General features: G+C 47.6%; 17 non-coding genes across 17 annotated transcripts; all 17 read left to right on the forward strand.

The window, feature by feature from the left end:
* The first annotated feature begins 564 nt into the window (after window positions 1-564).
* LOC143875302 (5S ribosomal RNA) lies at window positions 565-683 on the forward strand. Its single transcript, XR_013249957.1, has one exon. It is a non-coding gene; the product is annotated as a 5S ribosomal RNA (ribosomal RNA).
* Window positions 684-1,277: 594 nt separating this feature from the next.
* LOC143873210 (5S ribosomal RNA) lies at window positions 1,278-1,396 on the forward strand. Its single transcript, XR_013247930.1, has one exon. It is a non-coding gene; the product is annotated as a 5S ribosomal RNA (ribosomal RNA).
* Window positions 1,397-1,990: 594 nt separating this feature from the next.
* Window positions 1,991-2,109, forward strand: LOC143872780 (5S ribosomal RNA). The gene has a single exon (XR_013247513.1). It is a non-coding gene; the product is annotated as a 5S ribosomal RNA (ribosomal RNA).
* A 597-nt stretch (window positions 2,110-2,706) lies between these two features.
* LOC143872781 (5S ribosomal RNA) lies at window positions 2,707-2,825 on the forward strand. Its single transcript, XR_013247514.1, has one exon. It is a non-coding gene; the product is annotated as a 5S ribosomal RNA (ribosomal RNA).
* A 597-nt stretch (window positions 2,826-3,422) lies between these two features.
* On the forward strand, window positions 3,423-3,541 carry LOC143872783 (5S ribosomal RNA). The gene has a single exon (XR_013247516.1). It is a non-coding gene; the product is annotated as a 5S ribosomal RNA (ribosomal RNA).
* A 597-nt stretch (window positions 3,542-4,138) lies between these two features.
* Window positions 4,139-4,257, forward strand: LOC143872874 (5S ribosomal RNA). Its single transcript, XR_013247602.1, has one exon. It is a non-coding gene; the product is annotated as a 5S ribosomal RNA (ribosomal RNA).
* Window positions 4,258-4,855: 598 nt separating this feature from the next.
* LOC143872784 (5S ribosomal RNA) lies at window positions 4,856-4,974 on the forward strand. Its single transcript, XR_013247517.1, has one exon. It is a non-coding gene; the product is annotated as a 5S ribosomal RNA (ribosomal RNA).
* A 597-nt stretch (window positions 4,975-5,571) lies between these two features.
* Window positions 5,572-5,690, forward strand: LOC143874176 (5S ribosomal RNA). The gene has a single exon (XR_013248864.1). It is a non-coding gene; the product is annotated as a 5S ribosomal RNA (ribosomal RNA).
* A 594-nt stretch (window positions 5,691-6,284) lies between these two features.
* Window positions 6,285-6,403, forward strand: LOC143873211 (5S ribosomal RNA). The gene has a single exon (XR_013247931.1). It is a non-coding gene; the product is annotated as a 5S ribosomal RNA (ribosomal RNA).
* A 594-nt stretch (window positions 6,404-6,997) lies between these two features.
* On the forward strand, window positions 6,998-7,116 carry LOC143873212 (5S ribosomal RNA). The gene has a single exon (XR_013247932.1). It is a non-coding gene; the product is annotated as a 5S ribosomal RNA (ribosomal RNA).
* A 594-nt stretch (window positions 7,117-7,710) lies between these two features.
* Window positions 7,711-7,829, forward strand: LOC143873213 (5S ribosomal RNA). The gene has a single exon (XR_013247933.1). It is a non-coding gene; the product is annotated as a 5S ribosomal RNA (ribosomal RNA).
* Window positions 7,830-8,423: 594 nt separating this feature from the next.
* LOC143873215 (5S ribosomal RNA) lies at window positions 8,424-8,542 on the forward strand. Its single transcript, XR_013247935.1, has one exon. It is a non-coding gene; the product is annotated as a 5S ribosomal RNA (ribosomal RNA).
* A 597-nt stretch (window positions 8,543-9,139) lies between these two features.
* LOC143875258 (5S ribosomal RNA) lies at window positions 9,140-9,258 on the forward strand. Its single transcript, XR_013249916.1, has one exon. It is a non-coding gene; the product is annotated as a 5S ribosomal RNA (ribosomal RNA).
* A 597-nt stretch (window positions 9,259-9,855) lies between these two features.
* LOC143874430 (5S ribosomal RNA) lies at window positions 9,856-9,974 on the forward strand. The gene has a single exon (XR_013249109.1). It is a non-coding gene; the product is annotated as a 5S ribosomal RNA (ribosomal RNA).
* A 597-nt stretch (window positions 9,975-10,571) lies between these two features.
* On the forward strand, window positions 10,572-10,690 carry LOC143872785 (5S ribosomal RNA). The gene has a single exon (XR_013247518.1). It is a non-coding gene; the product is annotated as a 5S ribosomal RNA (ribosomal RNA).
* A 597-nt stretch (window positions 10,691-11,287) lies between these two features.
* Window positions 11,288-11,406, forward strand: LOC143873928 (5S ribosomal RNA). Its single transcript, XR_013248622.1, has one exon. It is a non-coding gene; the product is annotated as a 5S ribosomal RNA (ribosomal RNA).
* Window positions 11,407-12,003: 597 nt separating this feature from the next.
* Window positions 12,004-12,122, forward strand: LOC143874177 (5S ribosomal RNA). Its single transcript, XR_013248865.1, has one exon. It is a non-coding gene; the product is annotated as a 5S ribosomal RNA (ribosomal RNA).
* Window positions 12,123-12,489: the final 367 nt, after the last annotated feature.

The following is a 12,489-nucleotide window of genomic DNA, read 5'->3' on the forward strand; positions in this document are numbered from 1 at the left end:
GAACAATCTTTCGGTTCTGGAACATCGATGCGAACTGAAACGCACGTTTATTGTGACGCCTCCTACGTTTCGGTTCGGATCTTTTTATTTTCTTCCGGATGGTGAATTCAAATACCTCCGGTCTTTATTACGGCGGGGTGATAGTGTCGTTTGATTCGATAAACGGAATTCGTTCTGACATTTCATTTGCGGTCAAATTATAGCGGGGGTTTGTTTAGATTCAGTGACGTACAGGCTATAGCGGATGAGTGTACTAGTGGATGCGAGTCATGAATCCGGTCGGAAGGTGTTTACTGGCCGTGAGCTACCCTTGGTGCACAAATATCGTTCCGACGATAACTTTTGATCCGCCCGTCAGATCGTGGCGATTCTTATATTGATTCGGGGGTAATCGGGAAGATTCATCGCGCGATGACAGCCCTGGCGGTCATCCGGCTTCCCGACATGCTCGGATCGTCCATCCGATGGCATCTAGCAGGATTTTTTCGCACTTTCATTTAAACGGACTTCGTACGACAATGCGAGTCGAAACTCTTTATTACTTTGACAATGGAGAGGCATGCTGGGTGAGATCATACCACCAAAAATGCATTGGATCCCATCAGAACTCCGAAGTTAAGCGTGCTTGGGCGAGAGTAGTACTAGGATGGGTGACCTCCTGGGAAGTCCTCGTGTTGCACCTCTGTCACTTTTTTCGGCTATCTACCACTTTTTTCGAACAATCTTTCGGTTCTGGAATATTGAAGCGAACTGAAACGCACGTTTAGTGCGTCGCCTCCTAGGTTTTGGTTCGGATCTTTTTATTTTCTTCCGGATGGTGAATTCGAAGACGTCCGGTCTTTATTATGGCGAGGTGATAGTGTCGTTTGATTCGATAAACGGAATTCGTTCTGACATTTCATTTGCGGTCAAATTATAGCGGGGGTTTGTTTAGATTCAGTGGCGTACAGGCTATAGCGGATGAGTGTACTAGTGGATGCGAGTCATGAATCCGGTCGGAAGGTGTTTACTGACCGTGAGCTACCCTTGGTGCACAAATATCGTTCCGACGATAACTTTTGATCCGCCCGTCAGATCGTGGCGATTCTTATATTGATTCGGGGGTAATCGGGAAGATTCATCGCGCGATGACAGCCCTGGCGGTCATCCGGCTTCCCGACATGCTCGGATCGTCCATCCGATGTTATCTAGCAGGATTTTTTCGCACTTTCATTTAAACGGACTTCGTACGACAATGCGAGTGGAAACTCTTTATTTTGACAATGGATAGGCATGCTGGGTGCGATCATACCAGCACAAATGCACTGGATCCCATCAGAACTCCGAAGTTAAGCGTGCTTGGGCGAGAGTAGTACTAGGATGGGTGACCTCCTGGGAAGTCCTCGTGTTGCACCTCTGTCACTTTTTTCGGCTATCTACCACTTTTTTCAAACAATCTTTCGGTTCTGGAATATTGAAGCGAACTGAAACGCACGTTTAGTGCGTCGCCTCCTAGGTTTTGGTTCGGATCTTTTTATTTTCTTCCGGATGGTGAATTCGAAGACGTCCGGTCTTTATTATGGCGAGGTGATAGTGTCGTTTGATTCGATAAACGGAATTCGTTCTGACATTTCATTTGCGGTCAAATTATAGCGGGGGTTTGTTTAGATTCAGTGGCGTACAGGCTATAGCGGATGAGTGTACTAGTGGATGCGAGTCATGAATCCGGTCGGAAGGTGTTTACTGACCGTGAGCTACCCTTGGTGCACAAATATCGTTCCGACGATAACTTTTGATCCGCCCGTCAGATCGTGGCGATTCTTATATTGATTCGGGGGTAATCGGGAAGATTCATCGCGCGATGACAGCCCTGGCGGTCATCCGGCTTCCCGACATGCTCGGATCGTCCATCCGATGTTATCTAGCAGGATTTTTTCGCACTTTCATTTAAACGGACTTCGTACGACAATGCGAGTGGAAACTCTTTATTTTGACAATGGATAGGCATGCTGGGTGCGATCATACCAGCACAAATGCACTGGATCCCATCAGAACTCCGAAGTTAAGCGTGCTTGGGCGAGAGTAGTACTAGGATGGGTGACCTCCTGGGAAGTCCTCGTGTTGCACCCCTGTCACTTTTTTGGGCTATCTACCACTTTTTTCGAAAAATCTTTCGGTTCTGAAATATCGATGCGAACTGAAACGCACGTTTAGTGCGTCGCCTCCTAGGTTTCGGTTCGGATCTTTTTATTTTCTTCCGGATGGTGAATTCGAAGACGTCCGGTCTTTATTATGGCGGGGTGATAGTGTCGTTTGATTCGATAAACGGAATTCGTTCTGACATTTCATTTGCGGTCAAATTATAGCGGGGGTTTGTTTAGATTCAGTGACGTACAGGCTATAGCGGATGAGTGTACTAGTGGATGCGAGTCATGAATCCGGTCGGAAGGTGTTTACTGGCCGTGAGCTACCCTTGGTGCACAAATATCGTTCCGACGATAACTTTTGATCCGCCCGTCAGATCGTGGCGATTCTTATATTGATTCGGGGGTAATCAGGAAGATTCATCGCGCGATGACAGCCTTGGCGGTCATCCGGCTTCCCGACATGCTCGGATCGTCCATCCGGTGTCATCTAGCAGGATTTTTTCGCACTTTCATTTAAACGGACTTCGTACGACAATGCGAGTGGAAACTCTTTATTACTTTGACAATGGAGAGGCATGCTGGGTGCGATCATACCAGCACAAATGCACTGGATCCCATCAGAACTCCGAAGTTAAGCGTGCTTGGGCGAGAGTAGTACTAGGATGGGTGACCTCCTGGGAAGTCCTCGTGTTGCACCCCTGTCACTTTTTTCGGCTATCTACCACTTTTTTCGAACAATCTTTCGGTTCTGGAACATCGATGCGAACTGAAACGCACGTTTAGGGCGACGCCTCCTACGTTTCGGTTGGGATCTTTTTATTTTCTGCCGGATAGTGAATTCAAATACGTCCGGTCTTTATTATGGCGGGGTGATAGTGTCGTTTGATTCGATAAACGGAATTCGTTCTGACATTTCATTTGCGGTCAAATTATAGCGGGGGTTTGTTTAGATTCAGTGACGTACAAGCTATAGCGGATGAGTGTACTAGTGGATGAAAGTCATGAATCCGGTCGGAAGGTGTTTACTGGCCGTGAGCTACCCTTGGTGCACAAATATCGTTCCGACGATAACTTTTGATCCGCCCGTCAGATCGTGGCGATTCTTATATTGATTCGGGGGTACTCGGGAAGATTCATCGCGCGATGACAGCCTTGGTGGTCATCCGGCTTTCCGACATGCTCGGATCGTCCATCCGGTGTCATCTAGCAGGATTTTTTCGCACTTTCATTTAAACGGACTTCGTACGACAATGCGAGTGGAAACTCTTTATTACTTTGACAATGGAGAGGCATGCTGGGTGCGATCATACCAGCACAAATGCACTGGATCCCATCAGAACTCCGAAGTTAAGCGTGCTTGGGCGAGAGTAGTACTAGGATGGGTGACCTCCTGGGAAGTCCTCGTGTTGCACCCCTGTCACTTTTTTCGGCTATCTACCACTTTTTTCGAACAATCTTTCGGTTCTGGAACATCGATGCGAACTGAAACGCACGTTTAGTGCGTCGCCTCCTACGTTTCGGTTCGGATCTTTTTATTTTCTTCCGGATGGTGAATTCAAAGACGTCCGGTCTTTATTATGGCGGGGTGATACTGTCGTTTGATTCGATAAACGGAATTCGTTCTGACATTTCATTTGCGGTCAAAGTATAGCGGGGGTTTGTTCAGATTCAGTGACGTACAGGCTATAGCGGATGAGTGTACTAGTGGATGCGAGTCATGAATCCGGTCGGAAGGTGTTTACTGGCCGTGAGCTACCCTTGGTGCACAAATATCGTTCCGACGATAACTTTTGATCCGCCCGTCAGATCGTGGCGATTCTTATATTGATTCGGGGGCACTCGGGAAGATTCATCGCGCGATGACAGCCTTGGCGGTCATCCGGCTTTCCGACATGCTCGGATCGTCCATCCGGTGTCATCTAGCAGGATTTTTTCGCACTTTCATTTAAACGGACTTCGTACGACAATGCGAGTGGAAACTCTTTATTACTTTGACAATGGAGAGGCATGCTGGGTGCGATCATACCAGCACAAATGCACTGGATCCCATCAGAACTCCGAAGTTAAGCGTGCTTGGGCGAGAGTAGTACTAGGATGGGTGACCCCCTGGGAAGTTCTCGTGTTGCACCCCTGTCACTTTTTTCGGCTATCTACCACTTTTTTCGAACAATCTTTCGGTTCTGGAACATCGATGCGAACTGAAACGCACGTTTAGTGCGTCGCCTCCTACGTTTCGGTTGGGATCTTTTTATTTTCTGCCGGATAGTGAATTCAAATACGTCCGGTCTTTATTATGGCGGGGTGATAGTGTCGTTTGATTCGATAAACGGAATTCGTTCTGACATTTCATTTGCGATCAAATTATAGCGGGGGTTTGTTTAGATTTCAGTGACGTACAAGCTATAGCGGATGAGTGTACTAGTGGATGAAAGTCATGAATCCGGTCGGAAGGTGTTTACTGGCCGTGAGCTACCCTTGGTGCACAAATATCGTTCCGACGATAACTTTTGATCCGCCCGTCAGATCGTGGCGATTCTTATATTGATTCGGGGGTACTCGGGAAGATTAATCGCGCGATGACAGCCTTGGCGGTCATCCGGCTTTCCGACATGATCGGATCGTCCATCCGGTGTCATCTAGCAGGATTTTTTCGCACTTTCATTTAAACGGACTTCGTACGACAATGCGAGTGGAAACTCTTTATTACTTTGACAATGGAGAGGCATGCTGGGTGCGATCATACCAGCACAAATGCACTGGATCCCATCAGAACTCCGAAGTTAAGCGTGCTTGGGCGAGAGTAGTACTAGGATGGGTGACCTCCTGGGAAGTCCTCGTGTTGCACCCCTGTCACTTTTTTCGGCTATCTACCACTTTTTTCGAACAATCTTTCGGTTTTGGAATATCGATGCGAACTGAAACGCACGTTTAGTGCGTCGCCTCCTTGGTTTCGGTTCGTATCTTTTTATTTTCTTCCGGATGGTGAATTCGAAGACGTCCGGTCTTTATTATGGCGGGGTGATAGTGTCGTTTGATTCGATAAACGGAATTCGTTCTGACATTTCATTTGCGGTCAAATTATAGCGGGGGTTTGTTTAGATTCAGTGACGTACAGGCTATAGCGGATGAGTGTACTAGTGGATGCGAGTCATGAATCCGGTCGGAAGGTGTTTACTGGCCGTGAGCTACCCTTGGTGCACAAATATCGTTCCGACGATAACTTTTGATCCGCCCGTCAGATCGTGGCGATTCTTATATTGATTCGGGGGTAATCGGGAAGATTCATCGCGCGATGACAGCCTTGGCGGTCATCCGGCTTCCCGACATGCTCGGATCGTCCATCCGATGTCATCTAGCAGGATTTTTTCGCACTTTCATTTAAACGGACTTCGTACGACAAAGCGAGTGGAAACTCTTTATTACTTTGACAATGGAGAGGCATGCTGGGTCCGATCATACCAGCACAAATGCACTGGATCCCATCAGAACTCCGAAGTTAAGCGTGCTTGGGCGAGAGTAGTACTAGGATGGGTGACCTCCTGGGAAGTCCTCGTGTTGCACCCCTGTCACTTTTTTCGGCTATCTACCACTTTTTTCGAACAATCTTTCGGTTCTGGAACATCGATGCGAACTGAAACGCACGTTTATTGTGACGCCTCCTACGTTTCGGTTCGGATCTTTTTATTTTCTTCCGGATGGTGAATTCAAATACCTCCGGTCTTTATTACGGCGGGGTGATAGTGTCGTTTGATTCGATAAACGGAATTCGTTCTGACATTTCATTTGCGGTCAAATTATAGCGGGGGTTTGTTTAGATTCAGTGACGTACAGGCTATAGCGGATGAGTGTACTAGTGGATGCGAGTCATGAATCCGGTCGGAAGGTGTTTACTGGCCGTGAGCTACCCTTGGTGCACAAATATCGTTCCGACGATAACTTTTGATCCGCCCGTCAGATCGTGGCGATTCTTATATTGATTCGGGGGTAATCGGGAAGATTCATCGCGCGATGACAGCCCTGGCGGTCATCCGGCTTCCCGACATGCTCGGATCGTCCATCCGATGGCATCTAGCAGGATTTTTTCGCACTTTCATTTAAACGGACTTCGTACGACAATGCGAGTGGAAACTCTTTATTTTGACAATGGATAGGCATGCTGGGTGCGATCATACCAGCACAAATGCACTGGATCCCATCAGAACTCCGAAGTTAAGCGTGCTTGGGCGAGAGTAGTACTAGGATGGGTGACCTCCTGGGAAGTCCTCGTGTTGCACCTCTGTCACTTTTTTCGGCTATCTACCACTTTTTTCGAACAATCTTTCGGTTCTGGAATATTGAAGCGAACTGAAACGCACGTTTAGTGCGTCGCCTCCTAGGTTTTGGTTCGGATCTTTTTATTTTCTTCCGGATGGTGAATTCGAAGACGTCCGGTCTTTATTATGGCGAGGTGATAGTGTCGTTTGATTCGATAAACGGAATTCGTTCTGACATTTCATTTGCGGTCAAATTATAGCGGGGGTTTGTTTAGATTCAGTGGCGTACAGGCTATAGCGGATGAGTGTACTAGTGGATGCGAGTCATGAATCCGGTCGGAAGGTGTTTACTGACCGTGAGCTACCCTTGGTGCACAAATATCGTTCCGACGATAACTTTTGATCCGCCCGTCAGATCGTGGCGATTCTTATATTGATTCGGGGGTAATCGGGAAGATTCATCGCGCGATGACAGCCCTGGCGGTCATCCGGCTTCCCGACATGCTCGGATCGTCCATCCGATGTTATCTAGCAGGATTTTTTCGCACTTTCATTTAAACGGACTTCGTACGACAATGCGAGTGGAAACTCTTTATTTTGACAATGGATAGGCATGCTGGGTGCGATCATACCAGCACAAATGCACTGGATCCCATCAGAACTCCGAAGTTAAGCGTGCTTGGGCGAGAGTAGTACTAGGATGGGTGACCTCCTGGGAAGTCCTCGTGTTGCACCTCTGTCACTTTTTTCGGCTATCTACCACTTTTTTCGAACAATCTTTCGGTTCTGGAACATCGATGCGAACTGAAACGCACGTTTATTGCGACGCCTCCTACGTTTCGGTTCGGATCTTTTTATTTTCTTCCGGATGGTGAATTCAAATACCGCCGGTCTTTATTACGGCGGGGTGATAGTGTCGTTTGATTCGATAAACGGAATTCGTTCTGACATTTCATTTGCGGTCAAATTATAGCGGGGGTTTGTTTAGATTCAGTGACGTACAGGCTATAGCGGATGAGTGTACTAGTGGATGCGAGTCATGAATCCGGTCGGAAGGTGTTTACTGGCCGTGAGCTACCCTTGGTGCACAAATATCGTTCCGACGATAACTTTTGATCCGCCCGTCAGATCGTGGCGATTCTTATATTGATTCGGGGGTAATCGGGAAGATTCATCGCGCGATGACAGCCCTGGCGGTCATCCGGCTTCCCGACATGCTCGGATCGTCCATCCGATGTTATCTAGCAGGATTTTTTCGCACTTTCATTTAAACGGACTTCGTACGACAATGCGAGTGGAAACTCTTTATTTTGACAATGGATAGGCATGCTGGGTGCGATCATACCAGCACAAATGCACTGGATCCCATCAGAACTCCGAAGTTAAGCGTGCTTGGGCGAGAGTAGTACTAGGATGGGTGACCTCCTGGGAAGTCCTCGTGTTGCACCTCTGTCACTTTTTTCGGCTATCTACCACTTTTTTCGAACAATCTTTCGGTTCTGGAATATTGAAGCGAACTGAAACGCACGTTTAGTGCGTCGCCTCCTAGGTTTTGGTTCGGATCTTTTTATTTTCTTCCGGATGGTGAATTCGAAGACGTCCGGTCTTTATTATGGCGAGGTGATAGTGTCGTTTGATTCGATAAACGGAATTCGTTCTGACATTTCATTTGCGGTCAAATTATAGCGGGGGTTTGTTTAGATTCAGTGGCGTACAGGCTATAGCGGATGAGTGTACTAGTGGATGCGAGTCATGAATCCGGTCGGAAGGTGTTTACTGACCGTGAGCTACCCTTGGTGCACAAATATCGTTCCGACGATAACTTTTGATCCGCCCGTCAGATCGTGGCGATTCTTATATTGATTCGGGGGTAATCGGGAAGATTCATCGCGCGATGACAGCCCTGGCGGTCATCCGGCTTCCCGACATGCTCGGATCGTCCATCCGATGTTATCTAGCAGGATTTTTTCGCACTTTCATTTAAACGGACTTCGTACGACAATGCGAGTGGAAACTCTTTATTTTGACAATGGATAGGCATGCTGGGTGCGATCATACCAGCACAAATGCACTGGATCCCATCAGAACTCCGAAGTTAAGCGTGCTTGGGCGAGAGTAGTACTAGGATGGGTGACCTCCTGGGAAGTCCTCGTGTTGCACCTCTGTCACTTTTTTCGGCTATCTACCACTTTTTTCGAACAATCTTTCGGTTCTGGAACATCGATGCGAACTGAAACGCACGTTTATTGCGACGCCTCCTACGTTTCGGTTCGGATCTTTTTATTTTCTTCCGGATGGTGAATTCAAATACCGCCGGTCTTTATTACGGCGGGGTGATAGTGTCGTTTGATTCGATAAACGGAATTCGTTCTGACATTTCATTTGCGGTCAAATTATAGCGGGGGTTTGTTTAGATTCAGTGACGTACAGGCTATAGCGGATGAGTGTACTAGTGGATGCGAGTCATGAATCCGGTCGGAAGGTGTTTACTGGCCGTGAGCTACCCTTGGTGCACAAATATCGTTCCGACGATAACTTTTGATCCGCCCGTCAGATCGTGGCGATTCTTATATTGATTCGGGGGTAATCGGGAAGATTCATCGCGCGATGACAGCCCTGGCGGTCATCCGGCTTCCCGACATGCTCGGATCGTCCATCCGATGGCATCTAGCAGGATTTTTTCGCACTTTCATTTAAACGGACTTCGTACGACAATGCGAGTCGAAACTCTTTATTACTTTGACAATGGGGAGGCATGCTGGGTGAGATCATACCACCAAAAATGCATTGGATCCCATCAGAACTCCGAAGTTAAGCGTGCTTGGGCGAGAGTAGTACTAGGATGGGTGACCTCCTGGGAAGTCCTCGTGTTGCACCCCTGTCACTTTTTTCGGCTATCTACCACTTTTTTCGAACAATCTTTCGGTTGTGGAATATTGAAGCGAACTGAAACGCACGTTTAGTGCGTCGCCTCTTAGGTTTTGGTTCGGATCTTTTTATTTTCTTCCGGATGGTGAATTCGAAGACGTCCGGTCTTTATTATGGCGAGGTGATAGTGTCGTTTGATTCGATAAACGGAATTCGTTCTGACATTTCATTTGCGGTCAAATTATAGCGGGGGTTTGTTTAGATTCAGTGGCGTACAGGCTATAGCGGATGAGTGTACTAGTGGATGCGAGTCATGAATCCGGTCGGAAGGTGTTTACTGGCCGTGAGCTACCCTTGGTGCACAAATATCGTTCCGACGATAACTTTTGATCCGCCCGTCAGATCGTGGCGATTCTTATATTGATTCGGGGGTAATCGGGAAGATTCATCGCGCGATGACAGCCCTGGCGGTCATCCGGCTTCCCGACATGCTCGGATCGTCCATCCGATGTTATCTAGCAGGATTTTTTCGCACTTTCATTTAAACGGACTTCGTACGACAATGCGAGTGGAAACTCTTTATTACTTTGACAATGGAGAGGCATGCTGGGTGCGATCATACCAGCACAAATGCACTGGATCCCATCAGAACTCCGAAGTTAAGCGTGCTTGGGCGAGAGTAGTACTAGGATGGGTGACCTCCTGGCAAGTCCTCGTGTTGCACCCCTGTCACTTTTTTCGGCTATCTACCACTTTTTTCGAAAAATCTTTCGGTTCTGGAACATCGATGCGAACTGAAACGCACGTTTAGTGCGACGCCTCCTACGTTTCGGTTGGGATCTTTTTATTTTCTGCCGGATAGTGAATTCAAATACGTCCGGTCTTTATTATGGCGGGGTGATAGTGTCGTTCGATTCGATAAACGGAATTCGTTCTGACATTTCATTTGCGGTCAAATTATAGCGGGGGTTTGTTTAGATTCAGTGACGTACAAGCTATAGCGGATGAGTGTACTAGTGGATGAAACTCATGAATCCGGTCGGAAGGTGTTTACTGGCCGTGAGCTACCCTTGGTGCACAAATATCGTTCCGACGATAACTTTTGATCCGCCCGTCAGATCGTGGCGATTCTTATATTGATTCGGGGGTACTCGGGAAGATTAATCGCGCGATGACAGCCATGGCGGTCATCCGGCTTTCCGACATGCTCGGATCGTCCATCCGGTGTCATCTAGCAGGATTTTTTCGCACTTTCATTTAAACGGACTTCGTACGACAATGCGAGTGGAAACTCTTTATTACTTTGACAATGGAGAGGCATGCTGGGTGCGATCATACCAGCACAAATGCACTGGATCCCATCAGAACTCCGAAGTTAAGCGTGCTTGGGCGAGAGTAGTACTAGGATGGGTGACCTCCTGGGAAGTCCTCGTGTTGCACCCCTGTCACTTTTTTCGGCTATCTACCACTTTTTTCGAACAATCTTTCGGTTCTGGAACATCGATGCGAACTGAAACGCACGTTTAGTGCGTCGCCTCCTACGTTTCGGTTCGGATCTTTTTATTTTCTTTCGGATGGTGAATTCAAATACGTTCGGTCTTTATTATGGCGGGGTGATAGTGTCGTTTGATTCGATAAACGGAATTCGTTCTGACATTTCATTTGCGGTCAAATTATAGCGGGGGTTTGTTTAGATTCAGTGACGTACAGGCTATAGCGGATGAGTGTACTAGTGGATGCGAGTCATGAATCCGGTCGGAAGGTGTTTACTGGCCGTGAGCTACCCTTGGTGCACAAATATCGTTCCGACGATAACTTTTGATCCGCCCGTCAGATCGTGGCGATTCTTATATTGATTCGGGGGTACTCGGGAAGATTCATTGCGCGATGACAGCCCTGGCGTTTATCCGGCTTCCCGACATGCTCGGATCGTCCATCCGGTGTCATCTAGCAGGATTTTTTCGCACTTTCATTTAAACGGACTTCGTACGACAATGCGAGTGGAAACTCTTTATTACTTTGACAATGGAGAGGCATGCTGGGTGCGATCATACCAGCACAAATGCACTGGATCCCATCAGAAATCCGAAGTTAAGCGTGCTTGGGCGAGAGTAGTACTAGGATGGGTGACCTCCTGGGAAGTCCTCGTGTTGCACCCCTGTCACTTTTTTCGGCTATCTACCACTTTTTTCGAACAATCTTTCGGTTTTGGAATATCGATGCGAACTGAAACGCACGTTTAGTGCGTCGCCTCCTTGGTTTCGGTTCGTATCTTTTTATTTTCTTCCGGATGGTGAATTCGAAGACGTCCGGTCTTTATTATGGCGGGGTGATAGTGTCGTTTGTTTCGATAAACGGAATTCGTTCTGACATTTCATTTGCGGTCAAATTATAGCGGGGGTTTGTTTAGATTCAGTGACGTACAGGCTATAGCGGATGAGTGTACTAGTGGATGCGAGTCATGAATCCGGTCGGAAGGTGTTTACTGGCCGTGAGCTACCCTTGGTGCACAAATATCGTTCCGACGATAACTTTTGATCCGCCCGTCAGATCGTGGCGATTCTTATATTGATTCGGGGGTAATCGGGAAGATTCATCGCGCGATGACAGCCTTGGCGGTCATCCGGCTTCCCGACATGCTCGGATCGTCCATCCGATGTCATCTAGCAGGATTTTTTCGCACTTTCATTTAAACGGACTTCGTACGACAAAGCGAGTGGAAACTCTTTATTACTTTGACAATGGAGAGGCATGCTGGGTCCGATCATACCAGCACAAATGCACTGGATCCCATCAGAACTCCGAAGTTAAGCGTGCTTGGGCGAGAGTAGTACTAGGATGGGTGACCTCCTGGGAAGTCCTCGTGTTGCACCCCTGTCACTTTTTTCGGCTATCTACCACTTTTTTCGAACAATCTTTCGGTTCTGGAACATCGATGCGAACTGAAACGCACGTTTATTGTGACGCCTCCTACGTTTCGGTTCGGATCTTTTTATTTTCTTCCGGATGGTGAATTCAAATACCTCCGGTCTTTATTACGGCGGGGTGATAGTGTCGTTTGATTCGATAAACGGAATTCGTTCTGACATTTCATTTGCGGTCAAATTATAGCGGGGGTTTGTTTAGATTCAGTGACGTACAGGCTATAGCGGATGAGTGTACTAGTGGATGCGAGTCATGAATCCGGTCGGAAGGTGTTTACTGGCCGTGAGCTACCCTTGGTGCACAAATATCGTTCCGAC

The sequence above is a fragment of the Tasmannia lanceolata genome, unplaced genomic scaffold (genome assembly GCF_043159265.1).
Source record: "Tasmannia lanceolata isolate RefF3 unplaced genomic scaffold, GAP_Taslan_0.1 ptg000003l, whole genome shotgun sequence".
NCBI classification, from domain to species: Eukaryota; Viridiplantae; Streptophyta; class Magnoliopsida; order Canellales; family Winteraceae; genus Tasmannia; species Tasmannia lanceolata.